Source organism: Panthera onca, chromosome A1 (genome assembly GCF_046562875.1).
Source record: "Panthera onca isolate mPanOnc1 chromosome A1, mPanOnc1 haplotype 2, whole genome shotgun sequence".
NCBI lineage: Eukaryota > Metazoa > Chordata > Mammalia > Carnivora > Felidae > Panthera > Panthera onca.
In genome coordinates this window covers 208,947,086-208,969,646 of record NC_138339.1, presented here as the reverse complement: position 1 = coordinate 208,969,646, position 22,561 = coordinate 208,947,086, and the positions used below count along the sequence as shown (strand labels likewise).

The 22,561-nt window shown below is 34.8% G+C and overlaps 1 long non-coding RNA gene and 1 other non-coding gene across 2 annotated transcripts in view; both read left to right on the top strand.

Moving 5' to 3' along the window:
* The window catches only part of LOC132680294 (uncharacterized), a 53,091-nt gene that overhangs the window by 15,040 nt on the left and 15,490 nt on the right, over nucleotides 1–22,561 (top strand). Inside the window, exon 2 of the long non-coding RNA XR_009610616.2 lies at nucleotides 3,002–3,177. This is a non-coding gene — a long non-coding RNA (uncharacterized LOC132680294). The remainder of the gene's footprint in view (nucleotides 1–3,001; nucleotides 3,178–22,561) is intronic.
* Nucleotides 9,867–9,973, top strand: LOC132682581 (U6 spliceosomal RNA). The gene has a single exon (XR_009611756.1). It is a non-coding gene; the product is annotated as a U6 spliceosomal RNA (small nuclear RNA).

The following is a 22,561-nucleotide window of genomic DNA, read 5'->3' as shown; positions in this document are numbered from 1 at the left end:
ATATAGACAGAAATCTGGTGCATTGACTCATTAGTATGGCCTTTCTACAAGCAAGACTGTCCTGCACTGAAGCCAGCTTTTGTATACAGCTTTCCTTAAATTTATTTTATATCTTAAATAAGGATGCTGTGTGTGTTACAACTGTGTAACAGGAAGCAGCTTGTAATTTGATATAAAGTATACTGAGTAGGGAACATGGAGACCTTGGTTCATATCCCAGTTCTGGTTAACTACTCATAAGACCTCTGGGTATTTCTTCCTGTCTCTGAACCTATAAATTGGAGGGGCTATACTAAATGGCCTATAAATACCTTTCCAAGGCAGGTTTTTTTTGTTTTTTTTTTTTTTTTTTTTTTTTTTTTTTTTATAAATATGCTAATAAGCATAGCTAGCCCCATAGATTTTGTTATAAGAAAAAAAAAAATACTATTTTTTTTCCTAATGGTATATTATAGATGCAGGGCAATGATTACTAGTAGTCAAATGTAGCATGCAGTTTCCATGCTGTATGCAATCATGCTAAGTACAAAAAATAATAATTTTAGCTAAAATGAATACTATGTGCGTTTTGCATGAAAGAAAACTAGTGCTAGCTTCTCAGTATTCATGCAGGCAAACTTATATTAATAGTTGATCCTGTGCCTTGCTTTGACACTCAGTTTCTTCAAAAAAGAGAGGTACAAGTTGAGGGCAAAAAGGATTAAAATAAAAAGGGGAAAAGAAAGGTAGTAGCATAAGAGTGGTTGAAGATGAGATTGACAGGATTATTCTTTAGATGGTTTACCCCATGCCACTGCAGTTTTTGGGTGTCAAGCAATATCATAAAAAATGTTGCTATAACAACACTAATTAATTATAGTGGGGCTTCACACACAGTACCTTAGACCCAATTCATGATGCTCTTAGGATGCTTTTTTGTGTGATGTCACACAACTGTGGCAAAAATGCTTCTGTTGAGGTGTCTTGAGATATGAGGTGATGTGCAAGGCAGTTCTTTGTGATTATTTTAACCTGTGCTTGGACTGTTCTGCACATAATCTTGTGGTTTTTTTGTAAACATATGGCATGGCTATCAGAGCTAATGAAGCTCGGAGTGTACATGTACCATGGACATTCTTTGAAGTCAAAGGAAAATTGTGATAAAGGACAGATTTGTGGAACCCAGGTTACCACTATTACTGATTTAGAGGGCTGAAAAAAGTCATGGATGTCAATGCACTTATGGAAATTAGTCCCAGGGATTCTAAAATGACAGCAGTAACCATCTGACAGAGAGGTGAAATCCAGTGTAAGCAGTAAAGAATCTGTGATGTATATGTAGTAGGAAGATGTCCAAAACAATAAATAAAATTAGAGTACCCAGATGTCTGAATATTACCAGTGGATGTGCAAAATGTCACTGTTAATGTTTTAGTTACTGAATTCATATTTTCTCTTTTCTCCCTCCAAATACCATGTTTTCCATAGTTTCTTTTTTTTTTTTTTTTTTTTTTTTACAGTGGTTGCTACTGCAAAACAACACTGTACTAAAATCCAACTTATTGTTTTGGCAGGATATATTATTATGGAACATCCTACACTATTACTAATTCTAAAGAAAGGTTAAAAAGAACTATTAGCTTAAAATAATTATTAAAAATATTTAGCAGATTTATTTCCGAGAGTGTCTTAAGGTGGAGATAGCTACTGAAATGAGTTCGCAGGTCACTCAGCAATCTGGTAGGCGAGGAGAAATTTGAACTCTCAGCCACGATAGAAACAACAACAGCAGCAACCTGTCTTGTAGTGCAGATTAAAGAAAATCAGACATTTGGAAGGCAAGGTGGATGCTTCCCATTTAGCAATGTCGAACCTGATTCTCATGTCCCTGCATCCGGCTGCCAGCTGTGTAAGGGGCTGCCAGCGACTGTTATTCCCCTGCAGACATAACAGCAGCTGTAACACCACCTGTGTAAGGAGATGAGCCTGAGAGACGAGAGAATTACATTGACCTCAGGCTAGTTTTGTCTTTCTCTAATTTCTGCACCACTGTCAGATTTGAAAAAGAAAATCACCACGTTCTGATATTGTATCATCAGACCCCTCAGTGCTCTCTGTAGGGCACTGGGTAGCAATCATAAGCATATAAATGCAAAACACATCACTACAAAGGACAGGAGCTCTTTGGGTCTTTTAATCTAAATCAGATGGATAAAGGATAGACTCAAGAAAGAAATGTGATAACAAGGAGTAAAAACTAATGGTGGAGTTCATCATCTTTTAACCTTAGGGAATCTGTAGTTATTAGTCAAGAGCTCCCAGTAGAGGTCTGTTATAAGCCAAAAAAGGAAGGACTGCAAGTAATTTGTTTTCTTGATGTGAAATAGAAGATTGCTGTAGGACTATGAGGAATTAGAAAAGAATGTTTAGAAAATAAATAATGTATATACATATGTAGGAAGGAGTAAAAATAATATTAACTTGATCAGAATAAAAGAAGTAAATGAGATAATGTGATGAAGAAGTAATGGAAGCAATATTGTCATCAGTGTTTTCAAGATCAGCTAATACACTAATAAGATAAAGGAAAATGAAATGAACATAAAAAGGATTATCTTACACAGTCATCATTACAGCCCCACTGGTTTTATTTGGGGCTTTGAACAGAACAAGAAGACAGATGTTTCAGTAGCCTTCTTATAGTCACAATGTTTATTTCACTAGTAATTTTAGAAAAATCTAGAAGATAATAATTGATATATTTTTAAAAACTATGTCATACCTGTATAAAAAAAGACTTTTAAATAATTTATAAAAGGATTCTGTTTCAGAACGGCATGTTTAATAAACTTACTACATTAGTATGTATCAGTGACTTTTATCAATTAACCAGAAATCTGGGTCTATCAGCAGAATTCATCCATCCATCTTTGCTGTGAAACTGGAAACAGATTTGTTTAAATTATTGGTCTTTTAATTTGCCTCGTTTTGTCTCCTGTCTGAGAAGCCTGTTTATTTTCAGGCAGCTGCATATGTTGGCATGATTGATGAGATCTGCTACAGTCAAGCAAGCAGCCCTGGGTGACCAGTTTACCCTTCCCCGCTAGGGTTCCAGCTGCCAGTTGCCCCCATTCTGTGACAGCTTCTCCTTCTTCTCACCTTGTCATCGAGCCAAGATTGTACACTGTAGGAGAACAGGTAAGCATCTGCCTCCATTATCATTGCCAACAGCTCTCCATTATCAACTGCCAGGGGTGCTTCAAAGCAGTGTGGAGTTCTTTCTCTTGACACAGGGACCAAGTGTGTTTATACCGGAGACAAGCTTTGTCTTTACTGACTGGGGAACCTCACGTGTAAACTCTGTTTTTTTCAAACGTGCATCACACATCACTACAATATTATAAAGCAGGTCAGATCACTCCCACCCCCTGCAGGTATTCTAGATGAGACTATGCAAAGACCTGTCACTTAAAGATAGGATTTTTTTTTCTGATTATTATATTCCTATACAGCAGAAAAATTAAAGAGCTCCGTCAAACATTTTCACTGCAGCATGGTGTGAATTAAATCTACCTAAAAAGGTGAATTATCTTGCAACATCTGTCCTTCTGTTTGTAGAGCAACACGTGTATGGATCAGAACCAAAGTAGAGAGAGCATGTTTGTGTATAGCAAGATTAAAGTGAATTCTACTGTTTTGGTTTTTAAATGCATAATACTGAATATTTTAAACGATCTGTTGTGATTTAATATTTATTGAGAGTTCATGCTAACTTAGGAACTATAGGGACTATCAATACAACTTTTGCTTTTAAAAGTAGCTACATTTCTATAGTAATATATGTTATTAATTATATTTATGCATGTGACTACTGGTATTTAGAGAACATGGTACATAATTTTGACAAATATGTGTTTGTCAGACTAACAATAATGTGCTTCAAAACAGTAAATGTTATACAGTGGTTATTAAGATCAGAGACTTTCAGAGAAATAATTTGGTTCAAATCGTGGGTTGGTACATACTAGCTCTGAGATCTTGGACAAATTATTTAACTTCACAGAACATAAGTTTTCTTATCTCCAAATTGTGATAATGAAACTCACCTTTTGTGGCTGTTCTGAGAATTGAATATGAAAATATATGTAAATAGATGTTAAGCTCTTAGTGCAATGGTTGACATACTGCTATTATTATGTTTAAAGCAGTGAATAAAAAACACAGGATTGTTTACTAATAGGTTCTGAGATAGCCATGAGCCACACTAAGAACCTTGTACCAGTTGAAGTTCATTAATATACTTGCACATAAAAGATACAGCATATTAATATAGTGGTGGAGTAGAACTGTATTTTTCTGCAAATTCTTGTCCCAAAGTAGAGATACTTAATCAAATTTAGCAAGTCAGAGAAAGTAGTCTGATTTGTTTCTTCTATAAAGGCAGAGGATTCAAAGTCTATTAGGGCCTGTCTTTATTTGGTGGCTCACTTCGGTGAGCTTGATATTTAATTGGCCTCTTTAACTTCTTGGTGTCTTATTGACAAATTATTTAATACATCTAATTCTCACACGCTTGATAAATAACACAATAATGAGTATCAATGAAATAACTTAGAAAACACTTGGCATAGAGCTTGGTTTATTACCTATTTATAATTAATACTATTATTGTTATTATCATTATTTTTCTTATATTTAAGTTTAACTAAAATTAGAAAATTGCCTCCCAATGGTCAGATTAATATGGAAAATTACATTCTAAGTCAATTTGGATTAACACTGTTATTGGTTCCTGGATAATAAATAGGAGCTTGAGGTGAAGAACCATTTTATATTCTGGCTCATGTTTCCCCTAAACCTAAATCCCAGAATATAGGTAGAAAGATAAACTGTATTTGTATAGGTGTTACAAAATTCTCACCACAGGCTATAGTTTTCCCTCATTTATCCACATGTAGCTGTCAGGAAATACCCATTGGGATAAGCATGTGATCATAGCTAACAGCAAAAGCTCTAAGAAAACCATCCTTTTTCTTTTTTTTTTTTTTTCCTTTTCACAAATTATTGTCATGACTGTGACTACTAGTCACGTTGGTTTATAAGTAGTCCATAAGCAATATAAATAGCATAGTAGTCACAATGAATATTTATTTTAATCACATTTTAACTCATTAGGATACTCGGATGTTGGTAGAATATTTACAGAATGAAAGACACAAAAGGAACTTGGAGGGATACAAAACAGCTAGGTCACTTTGCTTGATAACGTCAAGGTGAAGAAGTCTTAGAGTACCCACAGCAGGGAATGGGCGAGTATCTCTCAGCATAACAGACGAGTGTCACGCATTAATCAAGGGCATAATAGTCTACAGACAGAATTTGTGGGAAGTTTTTATACTACTGGGTAAGCACTGAAGCAGTCCATGTGCCAGGGGTTCTTAGGTGAATACAGAAGAACATGGATAATTTTTTGTAAGTAAAAATGGCTGAGAAGGAGTGAAACATTTGAAGCGATAAAGCATGAAAATAGCAGGTGGAATAAATGGAAGAACTGGCAAGTTTTTACCTTTTATTTTCAATTGACATAGGAAAAAATTACTGATTATTTATCTCATTTTCTCCTAACTTTGGCAAGCCTATTACCTAAAAGACATATATCTGCTTCCCCTTACACTGTGGAATATATTTTCCCTTGGACTTTGAAACAGAGATCATGTAATCTGTAACACATCATATAGTATGTAATAGGGTCATGTGATGATTAGTGTCCCTTGGACTTTGAGACAGAGATCATATAATATGTAACACATCATATAACATGTAACACAGTCAGGTGATGATTAGTGTCCATTACCCTGCATGAAAAAAAAAAGGAAAACAATTCACAAAAATAGCTGTTGTCATAAAATAAGTAATACATGTTGGTCAACAATGAATCATCAGATGAAAATTTAATTCTTAACTCATTCATTAGTTTGGGGATCACTTAATTTTTGTGTTCCTCAATTTCTGCAAAAAGTAAATAGTGTTAGATGTACTATCCATCTTCACACTTTATTATGAGTATTTTAATGAGAGCGTTTATTAAATGCAAGCAAATGCCATCAATCTCCATTAAAATATATTTTACTATATTAAATTATCTCAAAGTGGGGGCACCTGGGTGGCTCAGTTGGTTAAGCATGTGACTCTTGGTTCCAGCTCAGGTCACGATCTCGCGGTTTCGTGAGTTCAAGCCCCGTGTCAGCCTCTGTGCTGGCAGCTGAGAACTTACTTGAGATTCTATCTCTCCCTCTCTGCCCCTCCCCTACTTGTGCTCTCATTGTCTCTCTCAAAATAAATAAGTAAATTAAAAAAAATTTTAAAAAAATGTCTCCAAATGGAGGTTTTAATTTAGGCATGAAGTGATAATTGGGCTTAATGTTATTTTGTTGAGAATGATGGTATGTGTATCTCAATAGGGTTCAAGGATGGAGAATGTATTAATAAATTGTGTTTCACCAGCAGTGAGGAGTAGAGTAAAATATTGACTACTTCTGAGTCAAATAACCTACTTGTTTTCCTGGCACCGTCTTATTCAAACATTTACATCTGTGGAAATTGTTTGCATTTGCTCCTTTTTCAAAAAAAATCAATCCTACTCTGTGGCAGTTATCAATTAACTGCCTCTCATCTCATTTCCTGTTTTATTAAACTGGAGCTTAACCCTGTGAACAGGTTGTGCTTAGAAGAAACTGACAACTTGAACCTATAATAACTCTAAGCCTCCCTGTGCCATTTAAGTAACCTGACCACTGGTACCTGAGGAAATGAACCTTCCTTTGCTTAAAACGTCTGTTAATCTTTCTGGGGCAGACACTTTCAAGGGGATACTAATTCTTCTTGCTACTTGACCCATGAATAGAGTCACATCTCAACATGAATGTAAAGAAATGACCTCAGGGAGACAATTCTGTAAATTTCTTCAGAGTGCTACATTATATCTAGCTTCCAAAGCCTTTCTTATTCAAACATCCTCTTTACTTAGAATTAAGTAAGGATTATGGGCAAGCATGAAAATATTCATGAAGAATGTCTTCTGACAATTTATTGTAAAGAACAGCAAGGACTTACTTGGCCCACAGGGACCAAACATCTCATTAATCTTGATCTCCCAAGAAATCAAATAGATGGAGAGCATACTCGAATATTGCATGACTAATATAAAAGTGAGAGAAAAAAAAAAAGCCTTCTAGATCTGGTGGCCAAAAAAAAAAAAAAAAAAAAGACTTGAGTCAGTACAGTGCAAAATCATGGCCTTATACCCAGTGCTAGACTAAAGCCAGGTCACCGACATAGAGCACCTTGATTGAAAGGGAGGGTGGTCCCTCCTGGATATCAGATAACCATGCGGCCCAAGTTTTCCATGTCTGATCCATTTATTTATAAAAAGTTGGACATGGGTAGCAACAATCTATCATCAAGTAGAAATAATATATAAAAAATGGGTTTTGGCAAGGCTGGAATATACAAGTAAGTTGCATAAGCAAATGTCTCAGTCTTTTTTGAAACTGATTTCTTCTTCATTGCCTCCTTTCCATCAGTCCACACCCATTGCCTTGTAACAATTGCATACAACCAGTTGACTGGAAATAAAACACTGGGGTCTAGTTTACATCTGGGTCTGCAGGATATGCTGGTATTACCTGAAAGTACAATTGCATCGTTACATCCCCACTCAGAATGACTGCTAATATTGAGTACTTACTCTTAATCACAAATAGTTCACATTAAATATCTGGGATTAACTCTACACTGGCACTGTCCAATACTGATGCTTTCTAATATGGTAACACTAACCACATACGACTGTTGAACACTTGAAATGTGGCTAATGCTACTGAGGAACTGAACTTTAAAATTTTCTTAACATTAACTGACATAAATTTATTTATTTTTTTTTTTTGTTTTGTTTTTTTTTTTCTTTTTTTTTTTTCTTTTTTTATTTTTTAATATATGAAATTTACTGTCAAATTGGTTTCCATACAACACCCAGTGCTCATCCCAAAAGGTGCCCTCCTCAATACCCATCACCCACCCTGCCCTCCCTCCCACCCTGCCCTCCCTCCCACCCCCCATCAACCCTCAGTTTGTTCTCAGTTTTTAACAGTCTCTCATGCTTTGGCTCTCTCCCACTCTAACCTCTTTTTTTTTTTTTTTTTTTTTTTTTTTCCTTCCCCTCCCCCATGGGTTTCTGTTATGTTTCTCAGGATCCACATAAGAGTGAAACCATATGGTATCTGTCTTTCTCTGTATGGCTTATTTCACTTAGCATCACACTCTCCAGTTCCATCCATGTTGCTACAAAAGGCCATATTTCATTTTTTCTCATTGCCACGTAGTATTCCATTGTGTATATAAACCACAATTTCTTTATCCATTCATCAGTTGATGGACATTTAGGCTCTTTCCATAATTTGGCTATTGTTGAGAGTGCCGCTATAAACATTGGGGTACAGGTGCCCCTATGCATCAGTACTCCTGTATCCCTTGGATAAATTCCTAGCAGTGCTATTGCTGGGTCATAGGGTAGGTCTATTTTTAATTTTCTGAGGAACCTCCACACTGCTTTCCAGAGCGGCTGCACCAATTTGCATTCCCACCAACAGTGCAAGAGGGTTCCTGTTTCTCCACATCCTCTCCAGCATCTATAGTCTCCTGATTTCTTCATTTTGGCCACTCTGACTGGCGTGAGGTGGTATCTGAGTGTGGTTTTGATTTGTATTTCCCTGATAAGGAGCGACGTTGAACATCTTTTCATGTGCCTGTTGGCCATCCGGATGTCTTCTTTAGAGAAGTGTCTATTCATGTTTTCTGCCCATTTCTTCACTGGGTTATTTGTTTTTCGGGTGTGGAGTTTGATGAGCTCTTTATAGATTTTGGATACTAGCCCTTTGTCCGATGTGAACTGACATAAATTTAAATGTGTATAGTCATATGAGGCTAGAGGACATGTTATTAGACAGTGTAGTTTGAGACAGATTTTGTTTTATTTACTAGACACATAAAATGGACATTAATATCTGTTATTCCTTTAGTATCTTCAAATCAGCCCTCTCCTTGTTATACTGATGGTTACCTCTTTTAATTCAGTTTTTTCATCTGTATTGTTGCACCATCTTCCTGTATGTTCCCCTGTCATTGTACTCCATCCTAGAGACCCTAAGATATTTGTAAAACATAAAAAACTTAGTTTGTCACTTCTGTGTTTACACTCAGCTCCCCAAAGCCTTCAGTATTTTGGCCCCAGATTTGCTCTCTAGCCTCAGACTCCTGCCACATCATCAAAAACTCACCCGATTCAGGAGGACATATCACCCCTTCTAAAATTCTTTTAAGAAATTGTATATTTTTATGTCTTCATGATTTTGCATGTTCTAATTGCTCTTTCTGGAATGATTCTCCAGCATTTTCACTGATGTTTCTCTAATTCTTCCTTTAAGACTAAGCTCATTTGTAACCCGGTGATCTTTAACTGCTCCTAATTCCCCAGAGAAATCTATGTTAAGGATCTCTCTTCACTGTTTACATAACATACACTTTTACTATCCTGGTAATAACTACTAAATTGACAGCTGACTTGTGGGCATAAATAAAAGCTTAGTAGTCCAGGACTCACAATATAAAATGTTTTCTTCAAGGTCGAGTACTCATTTAAAGAGAACCCCTGAATGATGACGAGAAAGAGTTATCTAATATGATGGTTCCGTGGTATATTTGATGGCTTAAATATATTGATAGTTTTGAAATACGTAGGTTGTCAATGAACTTTGTTCAAATAAACTAAACACTTTTCCTCACTTCTGTTCAATATTAAATAATTTTATATTGAAAAATATTTGCACCCAGTGCTCACTTTGGCAGCATGTGCACTAAGATTGGAAAGACGCATAGAAGACCAGCACGGCCCTTGTGCAAGGGTGACCTGCACATTCATGGAAATCTCCCAACCTAGATTTCAATTTGCAGTATATTGGAAAGTATGTAATTCAAGGACAAGAATATTCTTATTTTTTATGTGTTCCAGAACATCCCATGTAACTGAACATGGTGGCAGTATTTATCTTTATTTAAAAAGTTCTTGTGAGGAGGCGACATAGTAGGGGATGATCAAATTATCCAGAAAATGGTTTCTGTGAGACTTTACTTTGATATCAAGTCTTCATAACTTGTTATTTTACCTTTATTAGTAGAGACTTACTTTCACTATAAAAATTCTGATTTTCTTGGGGCGCCTGGGTGGCTTAGTTAAGCGTCCAACTCCTGATTTTAGCTCAGGTCATGATTTCACAGTTCATGAGTTCAAGCCCCAGGTCAGGCTCTGTGCTGACAACGCAGGGCCTGCTTGGGATTCTCGCTCTCCCTCTCCCTTTGCCCCTTCCCTGCTCACACTCTCTTTGTCTCTCTAAACAAACAAACAAACAAACAAACAAACTTAAAAAAAATTCCGATTTTCTTAGTTTCCTGAATAGAACTTACACATCGGATGTAAAAGAGTAATGCTCCCCCCAACCATGATATATAATGTGCCATAAGAAGCAGCTTTGTCACTTATTGTCATTAAGTACCCATTAATACAATATTTTTGTTTGTTTATATCATGAGATGATTGATTTAAAAAATTTATAAATGTATTATGTGTGCACATTTCTTCATCTGATACACTCATTGAGAATCTCATCCTTGATGAACTTTCCATGCATGCTTATTTTACATTTATTTTCCTTGTTATCTCACTGTCTTGAGTCCTAAAAGTATGCATAATGGGAATAATTACTCTTAAGCTTATGTGCCCTTTATTTCACAGTGCATTTAGAAGACCCAATCTATGAAAGAGTGACTTTCTTTTTCTCTAAAATAACTACCAATTCAAGGTGTTTATTGGTGGCAGCACGGTCCATTAACGCAATCCCCTAAGACTTGCACTCTGCTATGATGAACAGATTCTGCTACGGAAGAACATCCCAGGCAATAAAAATATAATCTCTTTTCAGAGTCATTACCCTCAGCAATTAAAGCTTTTAAAAGTAGAAAACTCATATTTTCAAGTTTTTTCACTAGGTGATCAGATTTTTTAAAAAATAGGGTGTAAATAAAGAAGTGATAGTTGGATATTTTACTCTTACAAATTAGTTCCTAAACTGATTTGCACTTTGAAGTTAGTCTAGGCTACTGAAGCAATCTTGCTCTTTTAAGAGTAACTCTGTTACAGAAGTTTTCAGTTTTAAGTACTCGTTTAGTTAAAAACTCATTAGTAACTTCTCTTGCTAATTGTTTATAAAACTAGGTATCTTGGAATAACTGTAGTTTGGAAAAACTAAACTTTGTTATATTAATTGCTGAGAAGTCACAGAAGTAAAGATCAGATAGTGTCTAAAAATGGAAATTAAAGGAGGACTCCTGGGAGAACATGAGCTTCTCCCACAATGGCTGTCTGGGGTACAGTGAACCAAGAGAAAGCCTAGGTTCTGTCCAAGATGGAATCTAACAAAAGATCCTCTTGCTCCCACAACATACATGTGCACACATGCTCAACACTGTGATCAGTTTGGGCCATACAATCAATGTAAATGTGAACAAGAAATAAACTCTCCTGAAAAAAGGGGGCAATAATGAAACCTGACTATCTTGATGTTTTAGTACTCAGGAGAGGGAGGAAATTAGTTTCCCTTATGAATATGTGACATCTAATGGACCTCTTATGATTTTTGTAGTTCAAACCACTTTGGAGCAAAAATATACAAAGAAAAACTCAACAAACCAAAGAAAATTTTAAAAATAACCCATCTCTTCAAAGTGAGAATTTAAATAGTCTTCTAAGTCACTACTATTCTTGAGTAATCAACAGGTATAAAAACAAATACTCTCTGAAAGAATGTAATTTCAGCTCAGTGTCACAGTACTTCTACAAAGTTCCAAGAAAAAAATTACTTGAAATTTAAAAAGAGATATCCTAAACATGTAGAAAATAATGTACCAAAAGTGAAGGTGAGAAAAAAAGGAAGTAGGATGAGACATAACAAATTTTTAGATATTACAATAATTATATACAGAACATAAAACTCATTTTAATATATGTAATGCTAAAAATAGCGTTGGTTAATATTAGTTTTATATTTTAAGCAAGGATGAAAAAACTACACGTGGGTCAAATAATTAAGAAGAATCTGAAGAATTAAAAAAATATATAATTGTTGACTCTACAGCTGGTGGATTAGTTAAAATTAAATCATGAAATTAAATACTAAGTTAAAATAAAAAGATACAAAGGTTAGGTTATATTATACATAGTAAATTGGACAAAATGAATAGTAAACTGGTGGACCACAAGTAGGACTGGGAAAGCAGGGAAATCTGAAGATCTGACTCAATATGTCCCTCAGAGAGGGAAGAAAGGGTTGTCAATATGAATGCTAATGTGAATGATAAGATCCAACAGAAAAGTTAACAAAGTTATGTAAGTATAAAAATGAGAATAAGGAAGCCAAACTGTCTGAAGATATAATGGATAACAATTTTTATAGGATTATTCAAAGGTATCTTTTCTCAGATCAAGAATTTTAGCAAATTCCAACAGAATAAAAAATAGTTAATTGACACATAATCATTGGAAACTAAATAATATGAAGAAATATAAAAAAAATTAAAATTAGGGAAAAATAATCTACAATGAGTTTGCAATTAGAATGAGAACAGATTTTGAACAGCATGATGGAGGCCAGAGACATAAAAATAATGTGTTTGAAGTTCTGAGAGAAAATAGTCTCCAGTTTTTAATTTTATAGATGGTTAAACTATCCTACCTTTTTTTTTTAATGTTTATTTTTGAGAGAGAGAGAGTGAGAGAGAGAGAGGCAAAGTGCGAGTGGCAGAGGGGCAGAGAGAGAGGGAAATAGAATCTGAAGCAGGCTCCAGGCTCTGAGCTGTCAGCACAGAGCCTGACATGGTGCTTAAACTCACGAGCCTATGAGATGATGACTTGAACCAAAGTCGGACACTTAACTGACTGAGCTACCCAGATGCCCCTAAACTATCCTATGTTTAATTAACAAAATTTAAGTAAATGTATTTTCAGATGAAGTAAGGAAAAACATAGAGATTCTTTCTAATATATTTTTAATACAGTAGCTTTTCTCAGATGTACTTCAGATACGAGAAAAGTGATTACAGGTGGAAATTGAGAGTTGAAGGGTTAATACTAAGTGGACACATTGCAAAATAGGTGGATAAGTGGAAATAAACCTTGACTCCATAAAAAAACATACAAATTCTAATATTTGAGGAAAACCAAGATAGAGCTAAAATGCTGGAATACAATGGACATACAATTGGAGAATAAGTTTTCAGAGTTTAAGCATTTTAAGATCCTTGTGTATTTTAGAATGAGGTAAAGATATTGAATAACTAGACAGGATTGAATCTGTGTATTTAAGTAGCTATGCTAATTACTAAAAAGAATCATTATAATTTTTTTTTTAATTTTTTTAACGTTTATTAATTTTTGAGACAGAGACAGAGCATGAACAGGGGAGGGGCAGAAAGAGAGGGAGACACAGAATCCGAAACAGGCTCCAGGCTCTGAGCTGTCAGCACAGAGCCCGACGCGGGGCTCGAACTCACGGACCGTGAGATCATGACCTGAGCCGAAGTCGGATGCTCAACCGACCAAGCCACCCAGGCGTCCCATAAAAAGAATCATTATAATGTTTAAAGAGATTGAAGAGAACAAATGGAATAAGGAAAAGAAGAAAAAAACTTGTTTTAAATCAAACCCAGAATGGAAGATACAAAACATTTAAAGAGAAAGTTGAAAGAAAGCACATGAAGAACAAATTAAACTTTTTATTTGTATTCATTTATTTTAAAAATATTTATTTATTTTGAAAGAGAGTTTAGTGGGGGAGGGACAGAGAGAGAGGGAGAGAGAGAGTCCCAAGTAGGCCCTGTGCCCATCAGCGCAGAGCTTGACATGGTGACATGGGGCTTGATCCCAAGAACCGAACTGTGAGATCATGACCTGAGCTGAAATCAAGAGTCAGATTCTTAGACGACTGAGCCACCCAGGTGCCCCTTGAATTATCTTTTTTAAAATCAATGAAATGTGTAATCTCAGCAAAACACAAAATTAATTATATTCTGCTTCTAAGTCACACACATAAATTTTAAAGACTGATTTATGTTGAAATTATAAAATACAAATTAGAATTACCCTACAAATACAAGCAAATAAAAGTGATATAATTATACAATTTCAGACAGATTTTAAAGGAAAAACATTCTGAGGTTAAAAAATGTGAGTGAGGCATATGAAAAGTTGCTCAATGTATAAGGGAGCTATAATAGCTCTAAGAATATATGTAACAATAACACCCTCTGGGGTGTGTGGGTGGCTCAGTTGAGCATTTGGCTCAGGTCATGATCTTATGGTTCATGAGTTTGAGCCCTGCATGGGACTCCCTGCTGTTAGCACAGAACCTGTTTTGGATCCTCTGTCCCTTTCTCCTGCCCTTCCCCCACTTGTGTTCTCTCTTAAAAAAAAAAAAAAAAAAAAAAAAAAAAAAAAAAAAAGAACAACACCCCCAAAGTTGTAAAGCATATTTTATAGGTCTTTTCTTTAAGAAATTGATAAATATACCAACATATAAGGAGAGACTTAAAAATACCCTCATAAGGTATTGATAGATGCTCAAAACAAAAATAGCAAAAAATGTCTGCTGTATATAACATAGAGAATATCACTTATAAACTTTATACCTGGACATATGTCCACTAAAATATATATTTTGAAGTACACATAGGACATTTATAAAAATTGACCTGTATGCTAAGCCATAAAAATGAGCTTAACAAATTTCAAATAACTGATGTTATTGTGTTCATACTCCAATTACATACCATTTACATAAATAAATAAGTAAACAACCCTTAGTCATCTATACTAAACAATATTTTTAACATTCAGCCAAAAATTACAAGTTACACAGAAAGATAAAGAAAAAACAGTCTGAAGAGACAAAGCAAATCTAAAAGTTAGACTCAGATGTGATACTGATGTTGGAAAGATCAGACAAGAAATTTGAGATAACTCTGATAAATATTTTAGAGGTTCTAATGGGAAAAGTAGACAAAATGGAAATTAACAAAAAGAATTTTAAAATGATAGAAACCAGAAAAAACAGTAAAAGAAATAAAGAATGCCTTTGATGTGCTTATCTGTACCGGGGACAGACCTGAGGAATTTTTCTGTGGTTTTGAAGATAGGTCAACAAAAAAATTAAAATTATAGTTTTTACATTTAAAACTTTGAGATAAGCTGGCATAGATCTTTGGCATTTTCGCTCTCTTTGATATCTCCAGTCATAACGTCAATAGTGATTCTAATAAGTCACAAACATTTTCTTGTTGACATATTGTTTTAAATGAAGTACTATTACTTCTAGGATATGAGCTGAAGCATGTTTGAAAAAAGTAGTTTCCCTGAAGCTCAATTAAATCAGCATATTGTCGACCTTGGCAATATACAGAGGAATATGTAGTTTAACTTTACTGGGAGTGGATTTCTTGGCTATAAATAATCATTAGGATGCATTTTCATCAAAACTTCTTTAGGGTCTTTTCATAATTATGGCTACCATTTATTACCATCCATTTCTATTATGTGGCTGGACATACAGTCAGGTAGTTTTTATATTATCTCTTATTTTAACTCTCAACAAATATGAAAAATAGATTTTATATCTTCATTTTTCAGAAGAGTACTACAGCTCAGTATCACATAGCTGCAAGTGGCTGGGCTGGGATTTGATAGTTGTCTGAGAGTTTGATAACTGTTTCCCTAACAATCCTGTAAAGCTGCAACAAGATGAAAGTGGTCTAAGTGATGAACTACATTAGGTTAGTTAATTTTATCACTGTTTTTGCCAAAGTTCTAGTCAAGGCATTTGTAACAAATGCATTGGCTGTGTGTCTGTTATGCTGAATCAGCACCATAGATTTGGTTAAAATTAGAATGCGCTAATTGTATTCTATTTCATTAGAAAAGAATATATCATCATGGGAAGGGGATGATGAGGGAAGATTTTTAAGAAATGTGAGCAACAGGCAAAAAGAAAATAAGTGGGACATCTTTAAAGAAAGTAGTTCTGATACTAGAAGGAGTCACTTTAATGATGCAGTAAAGTGTATCATTTGATCCTTTAACGTAAATTGGTAGAAAAAAAATTAATTTTCTAAAATATCTAGAAATTCAAGCTAATAACACATTCGTTTATATTCTTAGTGATTCACCTACAAAAATGATGGCCTTGCATTTTGAAAAGAGCGTGGGTTTTAGAATTGAATCTGTGCTCAGTTCCCAACACTTTCATTTATTGTTTAGCTGTATGGTATTAGGCTAATTATTTAAACATTTTTAAAATGGGCATGATATCCTAAGGCAAGGAAAACAAAAGTAAAAATAAACTATTGAAACTACATCAAAATAAAAAGCTTTTGAAGAGTGAATGAAACTATCCACAAAACAAGAAGGCAATCTACTGAATGGGAGAAGATATTTGCAAATTGTAAATCTGATAAGGGATTAGTATCCAAAATACATAAACTATACAACTCAGCACCCAACAAACCAACAATCAGATTAAAATTAGGTGGAAGACCTGAATAGACATTTTCCCAAAGAAGACATACAGATGGCCAACAGACACGTGAAAAGATGTTCAACATTGCTAATTATCAGGGAACTGCAAATCAAAACCACAATGAGATATCACCTTACATCTGTAAGAATGGATAGAATCAAAAAGACAAGAAATAACAAGTGTTGGTGAGGATGTGGAGAAAGAGGAACTATCATGCACTGTTGGTGGAAAACAGTACGGAGTTTTCTCAAAAAATTGAAAATAGGAATATGCTATGATCTAATATCACTACTGGGTATTTACTCAAAGCCAAAAAAAAAAAAAAAAACAATTCAAAAATATATATGCACCTTGTTTGTGCTTGTTGCAGCATTATTTACAATAGCCAGCATATGGAAGGAAACTGAGTGTCCGTGGATGAGTAAATGGATGGACCAGAGGGTATTATGCTAAGTGAAATTAGACTAAGAAAGACAAATATATGATTTCACTCATATGTGGAATCTAAAAACAAAGCAAAGGAATAAACAAAATGCAGAATCAGGCCTGTAAATACAGAGAACAAACTGATGATTGCCAGAGGGAAAGGGATTGGAGGGATGGGCAAGATAGGTGCAGGGGAGTGGGAGATACATGCTTGCAGTTATGGAATGAATAAGGCACGGAAATAAAGGTACAGCATAAGGAATATAGTCAATGTATTGTAACGGCGTATGATAACAGATGGTGCCTGCACTTGTGGTGAATATAGCATAACATATAGAGATGTTGAATCCCTATTTTGTATACCTTAAACTTATGTAACATTGTGTGTCACTTGTACTCAAATAAAAACTTTTTTTTTTTTTTTTTTTTTAAAGGCATAATATCATCCCCATCCCAACCACTGTAGGTTTGCTGTCAGGTTAAATGGGATGCATGTAAATCACCTAATCCAGACTTGTTTCTTCTTAGTCAATTGTTATAACCTTATGACTTAAGAGAAATTGTATGGTGGACTCTTAAAAGTTTTTATGACCAGAGACTTTATATCTTAAATGTTTATTTATTTGTTTTTGAGAGAGAGAGAGAGAGAGAGAGAGAGAGAGAGATCACACGTGGGGGACAGGCAGAGAGAGAGGGAGACAAAATCCAATGTAGGCTCAACACAGCCAGTGCAGAGCTCGATGTGGGGCTGGAACTCACGAACCATGAGATCATGACCTGAGCCTAAATCATGAGTCGGATGCTTAACCAACTGAGCCACCCAGGCACCCACAAAATAAATCGGAATTATTGTCTCCAAAATATGTCATCAGACCTGTGCATACATTTTCATACATCTGACAAGGCAAATGTACTGATCACTACTAATTTATAGGACTTATTCATATAATTTAGGGAAAAAAATCTTTTTCTGTTCCAAAAGAGCAAACATATACTATTTTTCTTTAAAGCATGGGGGATAGTCTAAGAATTAAACTCATTACAAGAAGTATATATATTTTTAATTACATTTATAACATATGCATATATATATATTTTTTTTTTTGATTTCCTGAACTCCAAGTCCATGTATAATGAAATACACCAAGTAGACTATATCATGATGTTTGAGGTGAGAGCTATCACTTTAAACATCTATTTTGAAAGTATATATCAAACGTACTTTAGGTTGACTTTTTTATAATTACTAATTATTACTCTAATTCACCTATAATTACTGTAATTACCTTATTCATAATTAGGGCACCAAAGGCCCAATTAAGGTCCCAATTAAAGGCTAAGACTGTATGGCTCCTAACATTTGAACTGAGACAGAAGAAAGTGGTTAAGAGGAGCAGTCTCAAAATGGCTGCTAAGATTGCAAGGGCTTCCTTCAGGTTACAGTAAGGAAAGATCTGAACAAATTTGACGATAATTCAAGCAGAAACACACTGCCATCATATTTACCATCTTTGTATTATTGCACAGATATTTTAAAATTAACTCTCTTCTGTTTTCCCTTTGTCCTGTTCTGTTACTTGGAAAATATTTAACCAAGTGATATTTACTGATTTTGATTGCTAATACTGTCATTTTCAGATCTACTTACTGACCTGGCCTTTATAATTCTTTTAATTTTTCTTTTCAATCATACTTTTAGTGGCTTATTGCTGTTGCTGCTATTGTTGTATTATTGTTGTTGTCATCATCATCCATATCAAATATGATTCATTTCAAGAAGGTAGAAGTCCAAATAACAGAATCCATTTATCTCAGTTTTACTGTTTTTGTAAATTTACTCCAAGCTTTATGTATATTTTCTGTAGTGTAATAGATAACAAGGGCCACTGAATTTTTAAAAATATTAGGCCAAAAAAATATCTTTCTTTGCCTGTTTTTAGTAGTCCTCAGCAACAAAATTAAAGTGAAGAATGAACGTGGGGTGCCTGGGTGGCTCAGTCAGTTAAGCATCCAACTTTGACTCAGGTCATGATTTCATAGTCTGTGAGTTTGAGCCCCACGTTGGGCTCTGCTCAGAGCACAGAGCCTGGAGCTGCTTTGATTCTGTGTCTCCCTCTCTCGCTACCCCTCCCCTGCTTATGCTGCGTCTCTGTTTCTCAAAAATAAATAAATGTTTAAAAAAGTTTAAAAAAATGAAGCATAAATATAAAATAGGTGTTTACTACACCACATTCTTTGCTGGAAGCTGTTGCCAGTGGCCTTATTTTCAAAAACACCTAAAACTAAGCAGCATCAAACTGTAGAAGACACATATTGCATAGCCCAGGATGTGATGATGAAGAAAGATCCATATCACCACTGATTTTTAAAAGCTGTATCAAAACTCATTTTGTGAATAAAAAATGTCATAAAACTGAGCACAAATAGGCCACTAATCAAATACCTATATCTTTTCAAGGAATCCAAATATAATAAATTGAATCAAACTAGATTTCATTTCATCACCCTAAGTAGAAATTACACATGAGCTTCTTAACAGGATTTTACTTGGATCAAAGTATTCATCTAAAATGAAGATTGATCTGAGCAACTGTGATCTTTGTGTCTTTCTGACAGTCATGTTTCAGTTTTATAAGCCAAGAAGATCTGCATACAATATATAGAGAGAGCATGCACACACACACACACACACACACACACACACACACACACACAAACATGTGTGTATATATGTTTCACTGAGTTCAAGGCTAATTAAATGCAATATCAGAGCCATTAGTTGAAGAAGAAAGAGTAATACAGGCAAAAATAATGTCTTCATTATTTCAAATTGTATAATATTATTCATTGTGTATTTATTATGTTTAAGCAACTTACTCAGAAATACCTTCAAAACTTATGTGGCCAAAACTTCTTAAAGGCATCTAAGAACCTAGAGTTAATGCATATCTTTAAGATATAAGTTAATTGAAGCACAGGGACATATCCTGTTTTATGAAAACAAAATGTCATGCATTCTTACTTGGAAACCAAGTTAATTGCCCAAGGAGGACTAACATTTTAAAGGTAGATTGTGAAAGCTAAGTTTGAAAGTGAGTTTTGAATACATAGTCACCTTGAACTTAAATATTAAAAATATAAGATCGATGCCCATCATTATGTTTTAGCTTGAGGATATAAAATGCATTGATTTAACCATGGATCATTTAAGACCCTTAATTCATTGTAACTAAAGGTACTCATCTTATTCAAAAAGAGAATTTTGAGTGGTATGTAAAAGAGTATAACGTTTGAGATCTTGGCTACTGAATTCAGACTCCCTTGTTTTGAAGTTCGTTAAAGGTTATGGGAAATTAGAAAGCTATTTAATCACTCTGTCCTACCAACTCTGCAAATAAGAGTATAATTAGTACCCAGTTCATTCATGTCTTAGGGATTAAATGGTCTACATGTAGAAAACACTTACAGCTGCCTTCTATGTAGTACATTAAATATCTAATTACTATTATTATTATTACTATTATAAATTACTATAATTAATGTTACATATTGATAAGTCTACTCCAGATTGATTTGAATATCTATTGCCAGGAATGTGGTAGATGGAAGGAAAAGATAGTTGATCTAATAATAATAAATGGTGAAGCACACGAACACAACAAAACTTGGTATCTAATACCACACAATCACTCTATTCTAAGATTAAGACTGAGGGAGGGGTGGCACCTGGGTGGCTCAGTCAGTTGAGTATCCAACTTCGGCTCAGGTTATGATCTCGTGGTTCATGGTTTCGAGCCTCGTGCTGACAGCTCAGAGCCTGGAGCCTGCCTCAGATTCTATGGCTCCCTCTCTCTCTGCCCCTCCTCTGCTCACACTCTCTCTGTGTCTCAAAAATAAATAAACTTAAAAAAAATTAAATAATTAGGACTAGGAGGTATGTATTTTGTGTCAGCAAAAAACTTTAAGGAAAAATGTGAGCAAAGCACACAAGTGAAAATTTCTGAGCATAACTATTACAAAGTTGGAAGTGAAACAGAGTTAGGGCGCCTGGGTGGATTAGTCAGTTGAGCATATGACTCGATTTTGGCTCAGGTCATGATCCCAGGGTCATGGGATTGAGCTCCACATTGGGCTCCCTGCTGAGTGTAGAGCCTGCTTGGGATATTCTCTCTCTCTCTCTCTCTCTCTCTCTCTCTGTCTCTGTCTTTCTCTCTGTCTCTCTGTCTCTCTCTCTCTCTCTCTCTGTCTGTCTCTATCTCTCTCTGCTCTTGCTCTCTTGCTCTCTCCAAAAATAAAAAAATAAAAAAAAAATAAGTGAAACAGTTGAATTCTAGGCAAGTAAGAATGAGTTGTGAGCAGGAATATTAATAGCACACAACTAAGAATGATTTCAGAAGGCTCAGATTGAAGGATTTAAACCAAAGAATTACATTTCCGGTCTTTACACGATCTTAGGTCAATAAAGCTAAAATTTTTTTTAAATGTCTAATAATATATTATGCTAATATATGCAGATAATATTCTGTATGAATTCCCCAGTATGTATATTGTAATGAACCTTTAACTTACGGTAAAGAAAATATGTATAAATACAGAATTCATAAATGATAATAGCCAATTTTTGTCAATTATATATTTTTTTAGAGCTATAACAAGCATGTTATAGGAATCTTTTCATTTGTCTGCAAAATCCTGTAAAGAAGTACATTATCAGAACTATTCTTGAACTAACTTTATAGACAAAATTTACATATAGTAAAATTCACTATTTTTAAGTGCACAGGTCACTGAGTTATGAAAAGTATGTATTTATGGGTAAACAACACCACTGTTAATGATACATTACTTCTACTAGAAATAAAAGATGAAATTAAAATTTAAAAATACATAACAATATCCAAAGCATGAAATATTTGGTGGTAAATACAATTAAATATGCACAAGACCTGTACACTGAAAAGTACAAAATATTGCCTGTAAAAACAAAAGTAAGACTAAATAAATAATGATATATACTATGCTCATGGATTGGTGGAATCCAAATTGTTGTACTCTTTTGCTTGAATCTGACAAAGTAATGTCACTTTGGTCATAAACAGAAATGAATATTTGAGAAGAAATTATTACTCTGTAGGTGGAATCAGTTCTTTTGCCTACATGGCCCTATTGATTGTTCAATACTTTAATGCTGTTTCAAGCAGTTTTAACATAATTCCCCTAGTACTGTGTTGTCCAGTATTTTAGCCTTCTTGAGCGACAGTGTTTTTTCAATGCCCTAGGCACTTCATGGCAAATGTCACTTTGAAGAGCTCACTTAGCCCTTCAGGCCAGTAGTGCAAGTCATTTGTATTCCTGCTGCAGGTCTGAGTGATACCACACCTCTTCAAGCGAGCCCCAAAGAGAACATACCTCACGTGGTATGCCTGCTAAACTACAAGGGCAGATGGCTGCTTTATTATTGGTTCCTGGTGAAATACGAA